The 15,072-nt window shown below is 41.6% G+C and overlaps 1 long non-coding RNA gene across 1 annotated transcript in view; it reads right to left on the bottom strand.

Annotated features, from left to right (window-relative positions):
• LOC309792796 overlaps window positions 1–13,997 on the bottom strand; it is a 468,580-nt gene extending 454,583 nt beyond the window's left edge. Inside the window, exon 1 of the long non-coding RNA XR_014291794.1 lies at window positions 13,701–13,997. This is a non-coding gene — a long non-coding RNA (uncharacterized lncRNA). The remainder of the gene's footprint in view (window positions 1–13,700) is intronic.
• Window positions 13,998–15,072: the final 1,075 nt, after the last annotated feature.

Raw genomic sequence — 15,072 nt, 5'->3', positions numbered from 1 at the left:
CTGGGGGGCATCCTGCCCTCACGAAACCCCCAGCTACTGCCAGGATTAGCCCTCTTCCGTGCTCCATCCTGGCAAACTTCCGTTTGTCCTTCGAAGGCCAACAAAATGGCAGGTAGCATAGCAAGGACATTGTGATGAAGCAGAAAATATTACTAGATCCAAATTCAAAATGAGGAATAGTCACCTGTGATCCATGTGATTATGATTATTGTAAGAAAAAGGCATAAGGAGAGCCACTATTTTTTTGGACTTTGTTGCTCGGTTTCTCAGGTTGTGTTCACTGCTGGGATGTTGATGTCCGCAGAAGAGCTCTTCCCTCTGTTTCCACCATCCTCTCATCTGAGAATAGTAACTGCCTCTTGTCATGATCAGCACTTGTCCTCCTCATCCTTTGCTCAGGACTTTGTCCACGTGGCACATGCCCTCTGCATTCTCTGAACCTTGGGATGTGTCCTTAAGTCCTCGATGGTGAACAGGCAGATTTCTTTTTTTTGATGGTGGTGGGGGGAGCTTTAATTGGGTTTTTATTTTTTGAATTTTATTTATTTTTTTATACAGCAGGTTCTTATTAGTTATCCATTTTATACATATTAGTGTATATATGTCAATCCCAATCTCCCATGTGATGAATTGGCAGATTTCTTACTTGATTGTTTTCTAGAGCCCAGGATGGGTGGTTAAGATGGGTCCATAGCAGACCAGCACACACGGTGTGCCACTGGACTTGAACTCGAAAAACCTAAGAAAACTGAGAAGCTGAAATGGCGCTTTGCACCTAGAGCCAGGGGATCTGCATTTCAGACTTGTCCCTGCTACTTAGTGGCTGTGATCTAAAGAGAGATAGGCGGTGATTTAGAGGCACACGTGTGTGGAACATCTTGGACGTATAATCCAGCAGGAGTTTCCACCATCGCATCTGCATGGTCAACCATTAGCAATAATACATCTGGTGAATGGCTCTGCCAACACCTGAAGAAATTATTTGAAACTCCAGAATCTGGTGACCTTAATAAAGAATTAATTAAGGCTGCTGACCATGGAGGTGATGCTAAGATGGAAGATTTGCTAAAAAGAGAACATGTGGGCCGAAGCTATGTTTCCAACTTTAGATGAAGTTGGCTGATTACCACAGATTTATTCAGACAGTGATGTGTCTACAAGTCGAGGACTGCTGAGGGTTGCCTGCCACCAGAAGCTAGCAGAGAGCAGGGGATGGTTTCTCCCTGAGAGCCTCCAGAAGGAAGCAACCCTGCTGACCCCTTGCTGACACTCCCGAACTGTGAGAGAATAAATTTCTGTTGTTTTAAGCCACCCAGTCTGTGGTAATTTGTGATGGCAACCTTAGGAAATGAAAAGAGACAAATATCATTTTTCTTACCCATGAAATGACAATAATAATAATAATAATAATAATACCTCATGGGGTTGTTGTGAGGATTTAAAGAGAAATTGTTTATGGAGGCAATGGATACCATCTCCAGACTCTTCCCATTTTTGTTCAATTTTTTAAAATATTTATTTTTACTTATTTATTTTCTTTATTTTTTTGGCTGCGTCAGGTCTTCGTTGCGGTGCACAGGCTTCTCTCTACTTGTGGTGCGTGGGCTCCAGGGCGTGTGGGCTCTGTAGTGTGGCACAGTGGGCTCTTTAGTTGAGGTGTGCAAGCTCAGTAGTTGTGGTGCATGGGCTTAGTTGCCCTGCGGCACGTGGGATCTTAGTTCCCCGACCAGGGGTCGAAACTGCGTCCCCTGCATTGGAAGGTGGATTCTTTACCACTGGACCACCAGGGAAGTCCCCATTTTTGTTCACTTTTGAGCAATATTTTTTTCCAAATTAGCTGACTTCTCTCATTACTCTTCCCTGCTTCATTTGGTAGCCCCAAAGATGAGGGAAAAGCCTCCCAGTGCAGAGGTGAGCATACCTGGTGGCTAGGTAAGCTTGGGACCTCAAGATATTTTTGAACCTCTATAGCCTGGAAAATTCCAGTTCACTTCAAGGAGGATGAATAAGTTCTTACGATGGCTGCACAAACTAGCTCCCCAGAAGTTACTCACAGTCATTTTTGTAGCAAAGTGGCCTCACCTCTGTCATACAGGTGTGTCATTGAGTGTACCTGGGAACCATTTCTCACACGTCTTCTCATACTTGGCAGAGACATTCAAAGAATCTTGGTTTTTAGACCAAGATTTAGACCAAGATGCTAAAAAATGATATCCAGAAATTTTAATGAGTTCCCTAACATTATAGAGCAATCGTAAGAAACTATCTTTTGGTGTTCTGAATGTGTATATCATATATTTAATATTACACAGTAGATTTCAAAAATTCTTCTCTTTCCTAAAGGTTATTTTATGGTTTTGAAATTGCTACGATTTTTAGGCCCTTTGATTCAATTTGATCTCAGTTCTTATCAAATATTCCTTGGTTTAGGACCCTACTGTCCTGCTCATTTCATAAAAATATGTGCGACTCTGCTTGTGTGCTCAGCGCAATGGGCACAATCTCAGGTTGGGTTCTAGAAGGAAATGCACCTGAGTCAGGTACGGGTCCTTAGACTGAGCGCGGATGACCCAGGACACACACAAGCAAGTTTCACGTGTCACCTTCTCACCCTGCAGGGAAGGAAGAGGAAAGAGCATTGGTAGAATTCTGCCAACACAGAGGGTTTAGCCACGTGACTTTAACCGCACCGTGAACCTAACTTACTCTGCCTAGTGAGTGACAGGAGGAAGGACGAGCACAGGGTACTTGAGACTGAACGGTTGTGTCCTCCCCAAATTTGTATGCTGACATTCTAACCCCCAGTGTGAGGATATTTGGAGGTGGGGCCTTTGGAAGGTGCTTAGGTCACGAGGGTGGAGCTCTCATGACTTGAATGATAAAAGAGACCCCAGAGAGCTCCTTTGCCCCCTGCCATGTGGGGACACAGCGAAAAGAAGGCTGTCTCTGAACCAGCAAGCAGGCCCTCATCAGACACTGAATCTGCTGGTGACCAGATGTCAGACTTCCTAGCCTCCACAACTGTGAGAAATAGATTTCTATTATTTATAAGTCTCCCAGTCTGTGGTGTTCTGTTAGAGCAGCCTGAATGGCTAAGACACGGGGTGAGGCCGCCATCAGCGCACAGTGCACAGCTTACAGGGGCTCAGCACCTCTGTCTGGCCCAAGGAATCTCAGATTCCTGCAAATGGAGCTGAGGCCGTCAGCACCATCAGATACAGACCCACAGATGTAAACACCATGCCTTTGCAGTTCTGTCTCCTCAGTGCTGGGCACACAGCAAACGCACAATAAATGTTGATTGATTCTCCCACCCTCCCTCCCTCCCACCTTCCTACTCTTTCCTTCCTTCTTTCTTATATTCCTAACTTCGGTGTCATTATTCTGCTAAGTCTGAGGATTTAAAGATGGGTTAGGCATAGCCACTGCTACTAGGTGTTTTATTGATTTGAAAAATTCTAGCAAAAGAGATTCCTAATTGATTACTACTTTCCCCACACAGTTTTTTGTTTGTTTGTTTGTTTGTTTCTGAATCAGAATAAGTCTAGGCTCAGAGACCTGAAAGGAAGGAATGGGTTGGGTTTGAAGGTCCAGGTTTATGGTGGGTGGGGAGGCAGCTGGGGAAAGAGGAAAGGGAAGCAAGAAACAGTTTTTCTAGGCATTGATTTTTAACACACACCCCCCACCCACCCCACATCAATATCCTCCACAGAGCTGGTTAATTATCAATTTTCATGAGAAAGCAAAGGTTTACTTTTTTTAAAAGCATTTGAGCACCAAGCAGGCTATCCGTGATATGGCTTCAGTTCACTGAAACATTTGCATTTTGTGTAATCCAATGATTTGTTCATTAGAATAGTCTCTATGGCAAAAATAGATGTTTTTTTACCTTTACCATCTTTTTTGACCTTGTTTCTTTTCCCTCTCCTTTTTTCCTGACTTCTTTAAAACTGGTAAAAATTTCTATAATTTCCATTTCCCCCGTATATGTGACTGGAAACTATAGGTTAAATAGCTGTTCTTTTAGTAGTTCCCTTAAATATTTTTTAACATCCATTATGATCAAAAATTTTCCAGCAGAATCTAAAGTTATCTAAGATTGCTGTCTTCCTCAGAACAAGACAGGGACAACATTGCATTTAAATTACTCATTGAACCACCCCTTTCAGTCCTTGTTTTTTTGTTTTTGTTTTTTTTTTGTATTCCTTGTTTTAGCTAAGGACTTAGTATCATCTTTCTAAAATACCAGAATTAGGTCTCTGGGTGGTTAACAGATGTTTAATTGAATATACCAACATATTTTATTCATTTCCAGTGTTGCTTTGTTGCATCTCCATCCTTCCCTCTGAAGTTACTTTCGTTCTTCAGACGATATTCTTTTTTTTTTAAATCTATTTATTTATTTTTGGCTGCATTGGGTCTTCGTTGCTGCGCGCGGTCTTTATTGAGTTGTGGAGAGCGGGGGCTACTCTTTGTTGTGGTGCGTGGGCTTCTTATTGCGGTGGCTTTTGTTGTGGAGCACGGGCTCTAGGCACACGGGCTTCAGAAGTTGTGGCTCGCAGGCTCTAGGACGCAGGCTCAGTAGTTGTGGCATGCAGGCTCAGTAGTTGTGACACGTGGGCTCTAGAGCACAGGCTCAGTAGTTGTGGCGCATGGGTTTAGTTGCTCCGTGCCATGTGGGATCTTCCCGGACTAGGGATCAAGCCCATGTCCCCTGCATTGGCAGGTGGATTCTTAACCACTGTGCCACCAGGGAAGCCCCCAGACGATATTCTTTTAATGATGGTATGGGATAGGTAAATACTCTTAGTCTTTGCATATTTAAAAACGTTTTGATTTTTCCTCCAAACAATGGTCATTGTGCTGGGTATTCTCTGCTTGCCTCTCCGAGCCCACTCTTCACCCTTCTCCATTCTGCTCTGTGCTCTGGGAGGCTGCCTTTATGTATTGCACTGACACGCTCTTTTACTCTCTTGCTGGCAGTTGGGTTTAGTCATTGAAGGCACTAGGGGGAGATCAGCCTTGCAGTCTAGAGGAGAAGGTGTAGGCTCGCTTCCTGTGTTCCTCCATCCTTAGGACAACAGTAAACTCTGGACACAAAGGACAGCTCTGAATGGTAGAAAGAAGCAGGGACTTCCCTGGTGGTCCAGTGGTGAAAGACTCCATGCTCCCAATGCAGGGGGCCCAGGTTCGATCCCTGGTCAGGGAACTAGATCCCGCATGCCACAACTAAAGATCCTGTGTACTGCAGCTAAGACCTGGTGCAGCCAAATAAATATTAAAAAAAAAAGAAAGAAAGAAAGAAGCAGGTGGACTGGTTGGGGACCCCAGAACAGGAGGAACAGCATGGTGATATAGGGCATCTTACAACCACCCAACCAACAGAAAAACGTGAGCCAGGCCTGATGCTTCCTGACCACCAGTCTAGCAACAGAAGGCAGCTGAGGTAGGCTCATTCCTGGATCAAACAGAGGACCCACCAATAATACCAGACAAATCTAGCAGTATCGGCAAGTGGGATAAATCAGGAGACCCACTGACAATAAGTGACCAAGGGACATGCTCTTCTTCCCTGCCTGGCCAGACAGTCCCTCTGCCACTGAGAGACACCAGGAGGCAGGATGGCACTGGCCAGGGGGATCTCACCACAGATGAGCAGCTTGGAAGCCTTATTGTTTCCATGGGCCTGAGACTGCCCCTCCCACCTGAGGGGTGCAGGTGACCTGGCCTCCAGAAGCTTCTTCTGCCCCATTAGGCAGTACATGCAGGGACCAGTAGAAGCTCCAGATGCACCAGATAAACCAAGCAGACCAAGATAATACTGCAAGGGCTCGAAAGGTTCATCTGTCTTTAGAACTAGAGCCTACAAAATTAGGCAAGAGTCTGTGTGCTAAATCTAAATAGGGTGACTGCTTGCTGAAGTAAGAGATTTGAATAAGACCCAGAGACTTCTAACAGAATAACCAAATGTCAAGGATATAATTAAAAAATCACCTGTCACCAAGAACCAGGAAGGTCACAACTTGAATGAGAAAAGACGATCAACTGGCGCCATCACCATGATGAATCAGATACTGGAATTATTGGGCAAGTATTTTGAAGGAGCCATCATAAAAATATTCAACAAGGAATTACAGGTTCTCTTGAAACAAATGAAAAAATAAAAAATCTTAGCAAAGAAGTAATTAAAAGAAAAGAACCAAATGGAAGTTATAGAACTGAAAAACAAACTAATTACAGTAAAATTCTTGCTAGCTTAGCTCATTAGTAGAGCAGAAGTGACAGAGGATAGAATCAGTGAACTTGAGGACAGATCAGTAGAATCTGCACAGACTGAAAAACAGAAAATAGACTGAAAAAAAAATGGACAGAACCTGAGGGACGTGTGGAACAGTAAGTAATAAAAGATCCAACGTTTGTATCATGGGAATTCTAGAAGGAAAGATGTAAAAGAGGGGCTGCAAAAGATTATTTAAAGAAATAGTGGCTAAAAATTTGGTAAAAGACATAAACCTACAAATTCAACAAGGCGAGTGAACTCCTAGTAGGATAAACCTAAAGAAGTCCATGCCAAGACATATGATCAAACCTCTGAAAACTAAAGACATAGAAATATCTTGAAAAACATCCAGAGGAAAAGACACATCACCTATAGGAAAACACCAATTTGAATGACAACAGAGTTCTCATCTGAAACCCTGGAGGCAAGAAGGAAGTGGCACAACATTTTTCAAATACGGAAAGCAAAGGACTGTTAATTGTGATTACTATATCTGGTGAAACTATCCTTCAGAAATGAAGAGGAAATAAAATCAATCTGCAAATGAAGGAAAACTAAAAGAACTTGTTGCTAACCGACCTACCCTAAAAGAATAGCTAAAGGAAACCAGATTAAACCAGAAATAAAATGATAAAAGAAGGAATCTTGGAATGTTGGGAAGGAAGAACAACAGAAAGAGCAGAAAGACAGGTACATACAATAGAGTATTCATTCTTCTTATGAGTTTTATAAATCATATTTGATGACTGAAGCAAAAATACAACAATATCTGGTACTCAAGACAATGATATTTAAAAGTGGGTAATGGGACTTAAATGGAAGAGTGGTTTCCTTACCTCATGCAAAGTGGTAAAACATTGATGCCAGTAGACTGTGGTAAGTCACATATGTATATTGTAATATGCAGAACAACCACTGAGGAAACTATACAAGGAGATACACTTAAAAACACTATAAATAAGTCAAGATGCAGTCCTAAAAAATGTTCAAGTAACCCATGGGAAGGCAAGAAAAGAGAAGCGGAGAAAATAAAGAGAAAAGAAATAATAAAGTGGCGGACTGAAATGCTAACATATTAATAATTACCTTAAATGTAAATTGTCAAAATACACCAATTAAAAGGTACAGATTGGCCGAGTAGATTAAAAAAAAAATCACTGAACTATATGCTGTTTACAAGAAGCTCACTTCAAGTTCAGCAGCATACGTAGATCAAATGTAAACAATGGAAGAAGGTATACTATGCACACATTAATTTAAAAAAAAGGAGTGGCTCTATCAGTATCAGATAAAGCAGACTTCGTAAAAAAACTACTAGAGATAAAGAGGGATATAATACAATGATAAAAGGATCAATTCACCAGGAAGACACAACAATCCTACACATCTATTCAGCAAACAACAGAACCTCAAAATGCATGATGCAAAAACTGAAGGAACTGAAGAGAGCAATAGACAATTCCTTAATTATAGTTGGAGATATCAACATCCTACTTTTAGCAACTGTTAGAATTATTAGATGGAAAATCAGCAAAGCATAACAGATAAGATGTGAACAATACAATACAATACAATCAACCAGTAAGATTTAATCAACATTTATAAAGTATTCTACCCAACAACAGCAGAATATACAACTTTTTTTCAGGTGCTGTGGAACATTTACCAAGATAGACCATATCCTGGTCCATTAAACAAATCTCCACAAATTGAATAGAATTGAAATCACACAGTGTGTGTTTCAAGAGTATGTTTTCTGAAAGTTTTTTAAAATTAATTAATTATTATTTTTTTGCCTGTGTTGGGTCTTAGTTGCGGCACACAGGGTCTTTCACTGGGGCATGTGGCCTTAGTTGCCCCACAGCATGTGGGATTGCCCAGGGATCGAACTGGCATCCCCTGCATTGCAGGACAGATTCTTAACCACTGGACCACCAGGGAAGTCCCTGTTTTCTGAAATTTTTATAGTTTTATTAAGATCATGATTCATTTTGAGTTAATTTTTTTGAAGTTTATTTATTTCTTTAATTTACTTTTTGGCCACACTGCGCAGCTTGCAGGATCTTCCCCAAACAGGGATTAAACCTGGGCCCTGGCAATAAAAGTGCCAAACCTAACCACTGGACTGCCAGGGAATTCTCAATTTTGAGTTAATTTTTATACAAGGTATGGAATTTAGGTCAAGTTGTTGTTTTTTTTTAACTTGTGGATATGCAATTGTCAAAAATCACTTGGGCATAATGGAATCAAATGAGAAACCAACAATGGAACCAAACTAGCCAATAACTGAAAGGCAACATAACAATCTCCAAAGGCTGGAAAATTGAACATCACACTTCAAAATAATCCATGAGCCAAAGAGAAAATATCAAAGGAAATTTTAAAAATGCATATGACAAAATGAAAATGAAAATACAATATAGCAAAATATGTAGGACTCAGCCAAAGCAGTGCCAAGAGGGAAATTTATAGCACCAAATTATTTCATTAGAAAAGAGGAAAGTTCTCAAGTCAATAACCTAAGTTTCTACCCCTAGAAACTAGAAAAAGAAGAGCAAAATAAACTCAAAATTAGTAGAAGAAGGAAATAATAAAGAGCAGAAGACAATAAAATTGAAAACAGGAAATGTCAAAGAAATCAAACAAGATCAAAATAAATGGAGAGACATACTGTTCTCATGGATTGGAAGAGTCAGCATAGCAAATATGTCAGTTCTCCCCCAAACTGACTTGTAGGTTTACTGCAGTTGCTATCAAAATCCCAGCAAGAACTGTTTGCAGGCATAGACAAGATTGCTCTAAAATTCATATGGAAAGACACAGGCTCTAAAATAACTAAAACCATCTTGGAAAAGAAGAATAAAGTGTTAGGAATCAGTCTACCCAATTTGAATACTTACTGTATATATACAGTACAGTAATCAAGGGTGCATTGTATTAGTGAAGGGATGGATACCTAGATCAATGTAACAGAATAGAAAATGGGAAAACAGAGATAGCCCCACACAAAGATGCCCAACTAATTTTTGACAAAGGTGCAAAAACAATTCAATAGGGAAAGGATCGTCTTTTTAACAAATGGTGGTGAAGAAACTGCATATCCATAAGTTAAAGAGACCTAAATTTCATTATATAAAAATTAACCCAAAATATACCATCATCTAAACGTAAAAGTATAAAACTTCCAGAAGAAAAGCTTCAGGAACTAGGGCTAGGCAAAGTGTTCTTAGACTTGACATCAAAACACAATCCCTAAAAGGAAAAATTGATGAACGGGACTTTGTTAAAATTAAAAACTTTTGCCCTGTGAAAGACTATGAAGAGGATAAAAAGACAAGCTATCCCTGGTGGCGCAGTGGTTGGGAGTCTGCCTGCTGATGCAGGGGACGCGGGTTTGTACCCCGGTCCGGGAGGATCCTGCGTGCCACGGAACGGCTGGGCCCGTGGGCCATGGCCGCTGGGCCTGCGCGTCCAGAGCCTGTGCTCCGTGGCGGGAGAGGCCACGGCAGTGGGAGGCCCACGTACCGAAAAGAAAAAAAAGACAAGCTAGACTTGTAGACCACATGTTTGACAAAAGACTAGTAACTAGCATTCATAAAGAACTCTCAAGTCAATAGTTTAAAAAAATCCATTTAGAAAATGGGCAAAAGCCGTGAAAAAGCATTTCACTGACGAAGATATACGGAAGGCAAATAAGCACATGAAAAGATGGTCTTCATCATTAGGGGAATGCAAATTAAAACTGCAATGTGCTATCCTACTCTAATTTTATGTGTCCACTTGACTGGGCCGTGGGGTGCCCAAATGTCTGGTTAAACATTATTCTGGGTGTTTTTGTGAGGGTGTGTCTGGTTGAGATCAACATTTGAATCAGTACATTTTTTAAAAAATTCAAAAAAAGCAGATTGTCCTCCCCAGTGTGGGTAGGCCTCATCCAATCCACTGACTGCCTGAATAGAACAAAAGGCTGAGTAAGGGAGAATTCTCTTTGCCAGACTGTCTTTGAGTTGGACTATTGGTCTTCTGACTTTGGACTTGGACTCAATCTGGAATTTACACCATTGACTCTCCTGGTTCTCAGGCCTTTGGAATCAAACTGGAGCTATACCATCAGCTCTCCTGGGTCTCCAGCTTGCCAACTGCAGGTCTTGGAACTTCTCAGCCTCCATACCCATGTGAACCAAATTCTTATAATAAATCTCATTCATACATATACATGAACTGTGCTTTCAACAACTGTTTCAGCAACTTTCAGCAAAACACATATGTATGTATATATATACATATATATCTCCTATGGGTTCTGTTTTTCTGGAGAACCCAGACTACTACTACTATATGCTTAATAGAATGGCCACAATAAAAAATAATAACCCCAGATACTTGTGAGGATGTGAAAAAGCTCGGTCTCTCATATGTTGCTGGTGGAAATTAAAATGGCACAGCCACTCTAGAAAACAGTTTGACAGTTTCCTAAAAAGCTAAACATGCAGTTAGCACATGGTCTAGCAATTGAACTCTTGGGCATTTATCTCAGAGGAAGAGAATCTTATGTTTACACAAAAATCTGTAACTGAGTGTGCACAGCAGTTTATCTGTAATAGCCCCGAAACTGGTGACAATTCCAATGTCCTTCCACAGGTGAATGGTTAAGCAAATTGGAGAGCATCCATACCATGGAAAACCACTCAACTATAAGGGAATGAACTACTGACAGACATAACAACTTGCATGAATCTCAAGGGAGGTGTACTGAGTGAAGAAAAGCCAATACCATGAAGTTACATACCTTCCATCCTCTCAATAGAACCTTTTGCGAAAGTTTAAAATTTTTTTTTTTTTGGCGGTATGCGGGCCTCTCACTGTTGTGGCCTTCCCGTTGTGGAGCACAGGCTCCAGGCGCACAGGCTCAGCGGCCATGGCTCACGGGCCTAGCCGCCCCGCGGCACGTGGGATCTTCCCAGACCGGGGCACGAACCCGTGTCCCCTGCATCGGCAGGCGGACTCAACCACTGCGCCACCAGGGAAGCCCAAAAGTTTTAAATTTTGATTAGGTTGAATTTATCATTTTTCCTACTGTGGATCATGCTTTTGGTGTCAAGTCTAAGAACTCTGCTTGGCCCTAGGTCCAAATGATTTTCTCTTACATTTAGTTCTAAAAGTTTTATAGTGTTATATTTTACATTTAAACTTGTGATCCATTTTGAGTTAATTTTTGTATCAGGTGTGCGATTTTTGTCCTTTTGTTCTTTGCTGACAGATGACTGATTGCTTCAGCACTATTTGTTGAAGGAATATCTCTTCTCCAATAAATGGCTTTTGCACCTCGTCAAAATCAGTTGGGCATCTTTGTGTCTGTCTATTCCTGAGTTCTCTCTTTCATTTAATTCCTCCAAATAGCACACTCTCTTAAAAATCTAGTAGAGTGATTCCTCACACTTAATTCTTCATGTTCGAAATTGTTTACATATTTTAGTTCCTTTTCCTTTGCATGTAAATTGTAGAATGAGCTTACTGACATGTTGACAAGAATTGTGTTAAATATATAGATCAGTTTGGGGAGAATTGATATCTTTGTTATGTTGAGTCTTCTAATCCATGAATACAGTTTGTCTAGTTATTTAGGTCTTCTTTAATTTCTTTCATCAGCATTTTGCATACTCTTGCCTTCTGAAAAGTTTATATTTGTTTACATTTTTGCCCATCCTTTGATTTTCAACCTTCCCTCCAACTTTTTATGAACTACATTTCTTTTTTTTTTTTTTTTTTTTTTGCTGTACGTGGGCTTCTCACTGCTGTGGCCTCTCCCGTTGCGGAGCACAGGCTCCGGACGCACAGGCTCAGCGGCCATGGCTCACGGACCCAGCAGCCCCGTGGCATGTGGGATCCTCCCGGACCGGGGCACGAACCCGCGTCCCCTACATCGGCAGGCGGACTCTCAACCACTGCGCCACCGGGGAAGCCCTATAAACTATATTTCTTATAAGCAACATATAACTGAGCTTTTCTTTCTTTCTTTCCCCAGGTGACCATCCCCGTCTTTCACCTTCCCTTCTACTTTATTTTCTAATTTCCTTATTTTATTTTGTTATTTGCTTTTTACTTTTGCAGACTGACCCAGTTAGTCTCTGTTCTCTTCCCTTCCTCATGTGAATTTGGAAATTTTTCTGTACTTTCCATTCAGTATCCCCATTCCTAATCATTGTCCTTGGATACAGATGGCTAAAGTCTTACACAAGATGGTATTACTTCACCAAGTTCCCTTCCCCCCGTGCTCTCCTTAGCGTCCACAAGAAGAAAATTTTAGTGTTACTACTTTTTTACATATGCCCACCCAGTTCCCAATGCCTGGATATCGCTGGGATGAACTGTACTTTTAGCCCCAGACTATTATTAGGCTTCCTTTGCAGTGTGTCTCATATTTCAAGGTTCCTTAGTGTTCATAGTACAAATTCCCGGTCAATCATTATCCAGTTAGGGTAACCACATATATCGCAAAGTTCTTTGCCTGCCATCGACTCCTTTGCTGTTTCTTTCCTTTATCAATTTTTTTTTTCATCTTCTTCTCATCCACATTCTTCCCCTTCCCTCTTCTTGACAGAGTCCTTTCTGGAACCTTTTCCTCAGGTTATGTGAATGATGGTCTCAGAATCCTTGCATCCCAGAAAATATCTTTCTTTCACCCTAAAAAGTGGATAGTATCTGACATATGATACATCCTTGGCTCCTAGTCTTTTTCTCTTACTAATTTGTAAACATTACTCTCCATTCCACGGACTTCTGCTTCTGCATAGAAGTCCAGTGCCAGTTGGTTTGTTTCTTCTTCTATATGTAACTTGTTCTTTTGGTCTAGAAGCATGCAAAATTTATCTTTAACCTTGGCATTTTAAAATTTAATAGGATGATGCCTGGGTGTGTGCCCTTTCATCACCTCTCCTAAACCTGCATAAATAAATCTGCAGGGCTTCCCTGGTGGCGCAGTGGTTGAGAGTCCGCCTGCCAATGCAGAGGATATGGGTTCGTGCCCCGGTCTGGGAAGATCCCACATGCCGTGGAGCGGCTGGGCCAGTGAGCCATGGCCACTGAGCCTGCGCGTCTGGAGCCTGTGCTCTGCAACGGGAGAGGCCACAACAGTGAGAGACCCGCGTACTGCAAAAAAAAAAAAAAAAAAACTGCAAATAACAAACATTTTCCTGGTCATTTATTTGTTACTTCTTCCACCTGTTACATTTTTTCCTTCTGTTGTTTATGTTACTTGCAAACTGGTGTCTTAGGATCTGTCTTCCAAGTAACTTTTGTTTTCTTTTGCATATTCTTTCTCTTTGCATGTTCGTCCTAGTTTTTGAAATTATTTCTTCCACATGGTCTTTTTTTTTTTTTTTTCGGTACGCGGGCCTCTCACTGCTGTGGCCTCTCCCACTGCGGAGCACAGGCTCCGGACGCGCAGGCTCAGCGGCCGTGGCTCACGGGCCCAGCCGCTCCGCGGCATGTGGGATCCTTCCGGACCGGGGCACGAACCCGTGTCCCCTGCATTGGCAGGCAGACTCTCAACCACTGCGCCACCAGGGAAGCCCCAAGACCACACTTTTTTAATCTCAAGAGTGGCAGTTCTGTCCTTCAGTGTGTCTATTGAAAATTTAAGTTTGGGAATAATTTTTTCTTTACATTTCAGGAGTTTGTTGGTTTAATGCTTTCATGGAATCTCCCTAAGTGTTCACTAAGGTAACATTAGTTACTCTAAGAAATAACCTCCCAAATCTTATGGCCTGTAGTACAGAGAAGGGTCTGTTTCTGCAGTCATTCTGTTCCCTGTGCTGACAGAAACTCTGCCCTCTTAACTGTTCGGTTTAAAAAGATAGATTGAGACATCATGAAAAAGGCATCTGAAAGTAGTTGGGCAAGTTTTTAGGCATGGTTGTTATTGGAAGAGGAGTGGAAGTGATAGCTGTGTACCCCAAGGAATGGAGATAAATCCAGAAAATCCTTGCCTGGCTCTTCTACCTTCAAATAGCTTCTATGGGTCCAGGTTCTTATCTCACCTAGAGGTGGAAAAAAATCTTGCTTCCGTTAGATATCTCCTGAGATTCTTTATACACCCCTCTCCTCTTCCTACGTCCTTCCACTGGGGAGCACAGTGCAGCGCGGTGCTTAAGAGTTTGTACCCGGGAGTGAGATCAGACCTAAGTACTCTACCACTAACTGATTTAGGTCTTTGCACTGGTCACTTTGAACTGGCCAACTCTGTAAGCTTATTTCAAACTTCAACTCCAAAATAGGGTAAAAACATAGTGCCTACCTTATAGGGTTTCTCTAAGGATTAAAGGAAACTATGCCATTACCGTACTTTAGCGTAATGCCTAAGCTGTGACGAAGGCTCTGGATACAACAGCTACCGTGATTATGAGTGGTTCAGTCGCTTGGGGATATGAACTATAGTTTTTCTGCAGGTAACTCCCAACCCGTGTCTCCAGCCCCAACTGCTCTCCTGAGCTACAGTACATTTTCCTTGTTCAGCCGGACAATAGTACTTGGATATTCTGGCAGAATGCTGCTCCACTGAGCAGCCCAAACTCACCCTTTTAGTCTTACCTCCTGTCCTGCTCTGCTGTGAATACACTCTTGCCAGTTTGGACAGTTTTTTTTTTTTTACCATTTTCCCCTCTGTTCCTTCTGCCTGGAACGTTCTCTTGGCTATTTCCATTGATCAAGATTTAACACATTCCTTAGGAATAAGCTCAAATGCCACTTTTCCTGATCTTCCCTAATGAAGAACTCTTGTAACTCTGAATTTT

Source organism: Mesoplodon mirus, assembly GCF_964341445.2.
Source record: "Mesoplodon mirus genome assembly, chromosome: 17".
In the NCBI taxonomy this organism is placed as follows: Eukaryota; Metazoa; Chordata; class Mammalia; order Artiodactyla; family Ziphiidae; genus Mesoplodon; species Mesoplodon mirus.
This window is presented reverse-complemented; position numbering and strand designations above follow the sequence as displayed.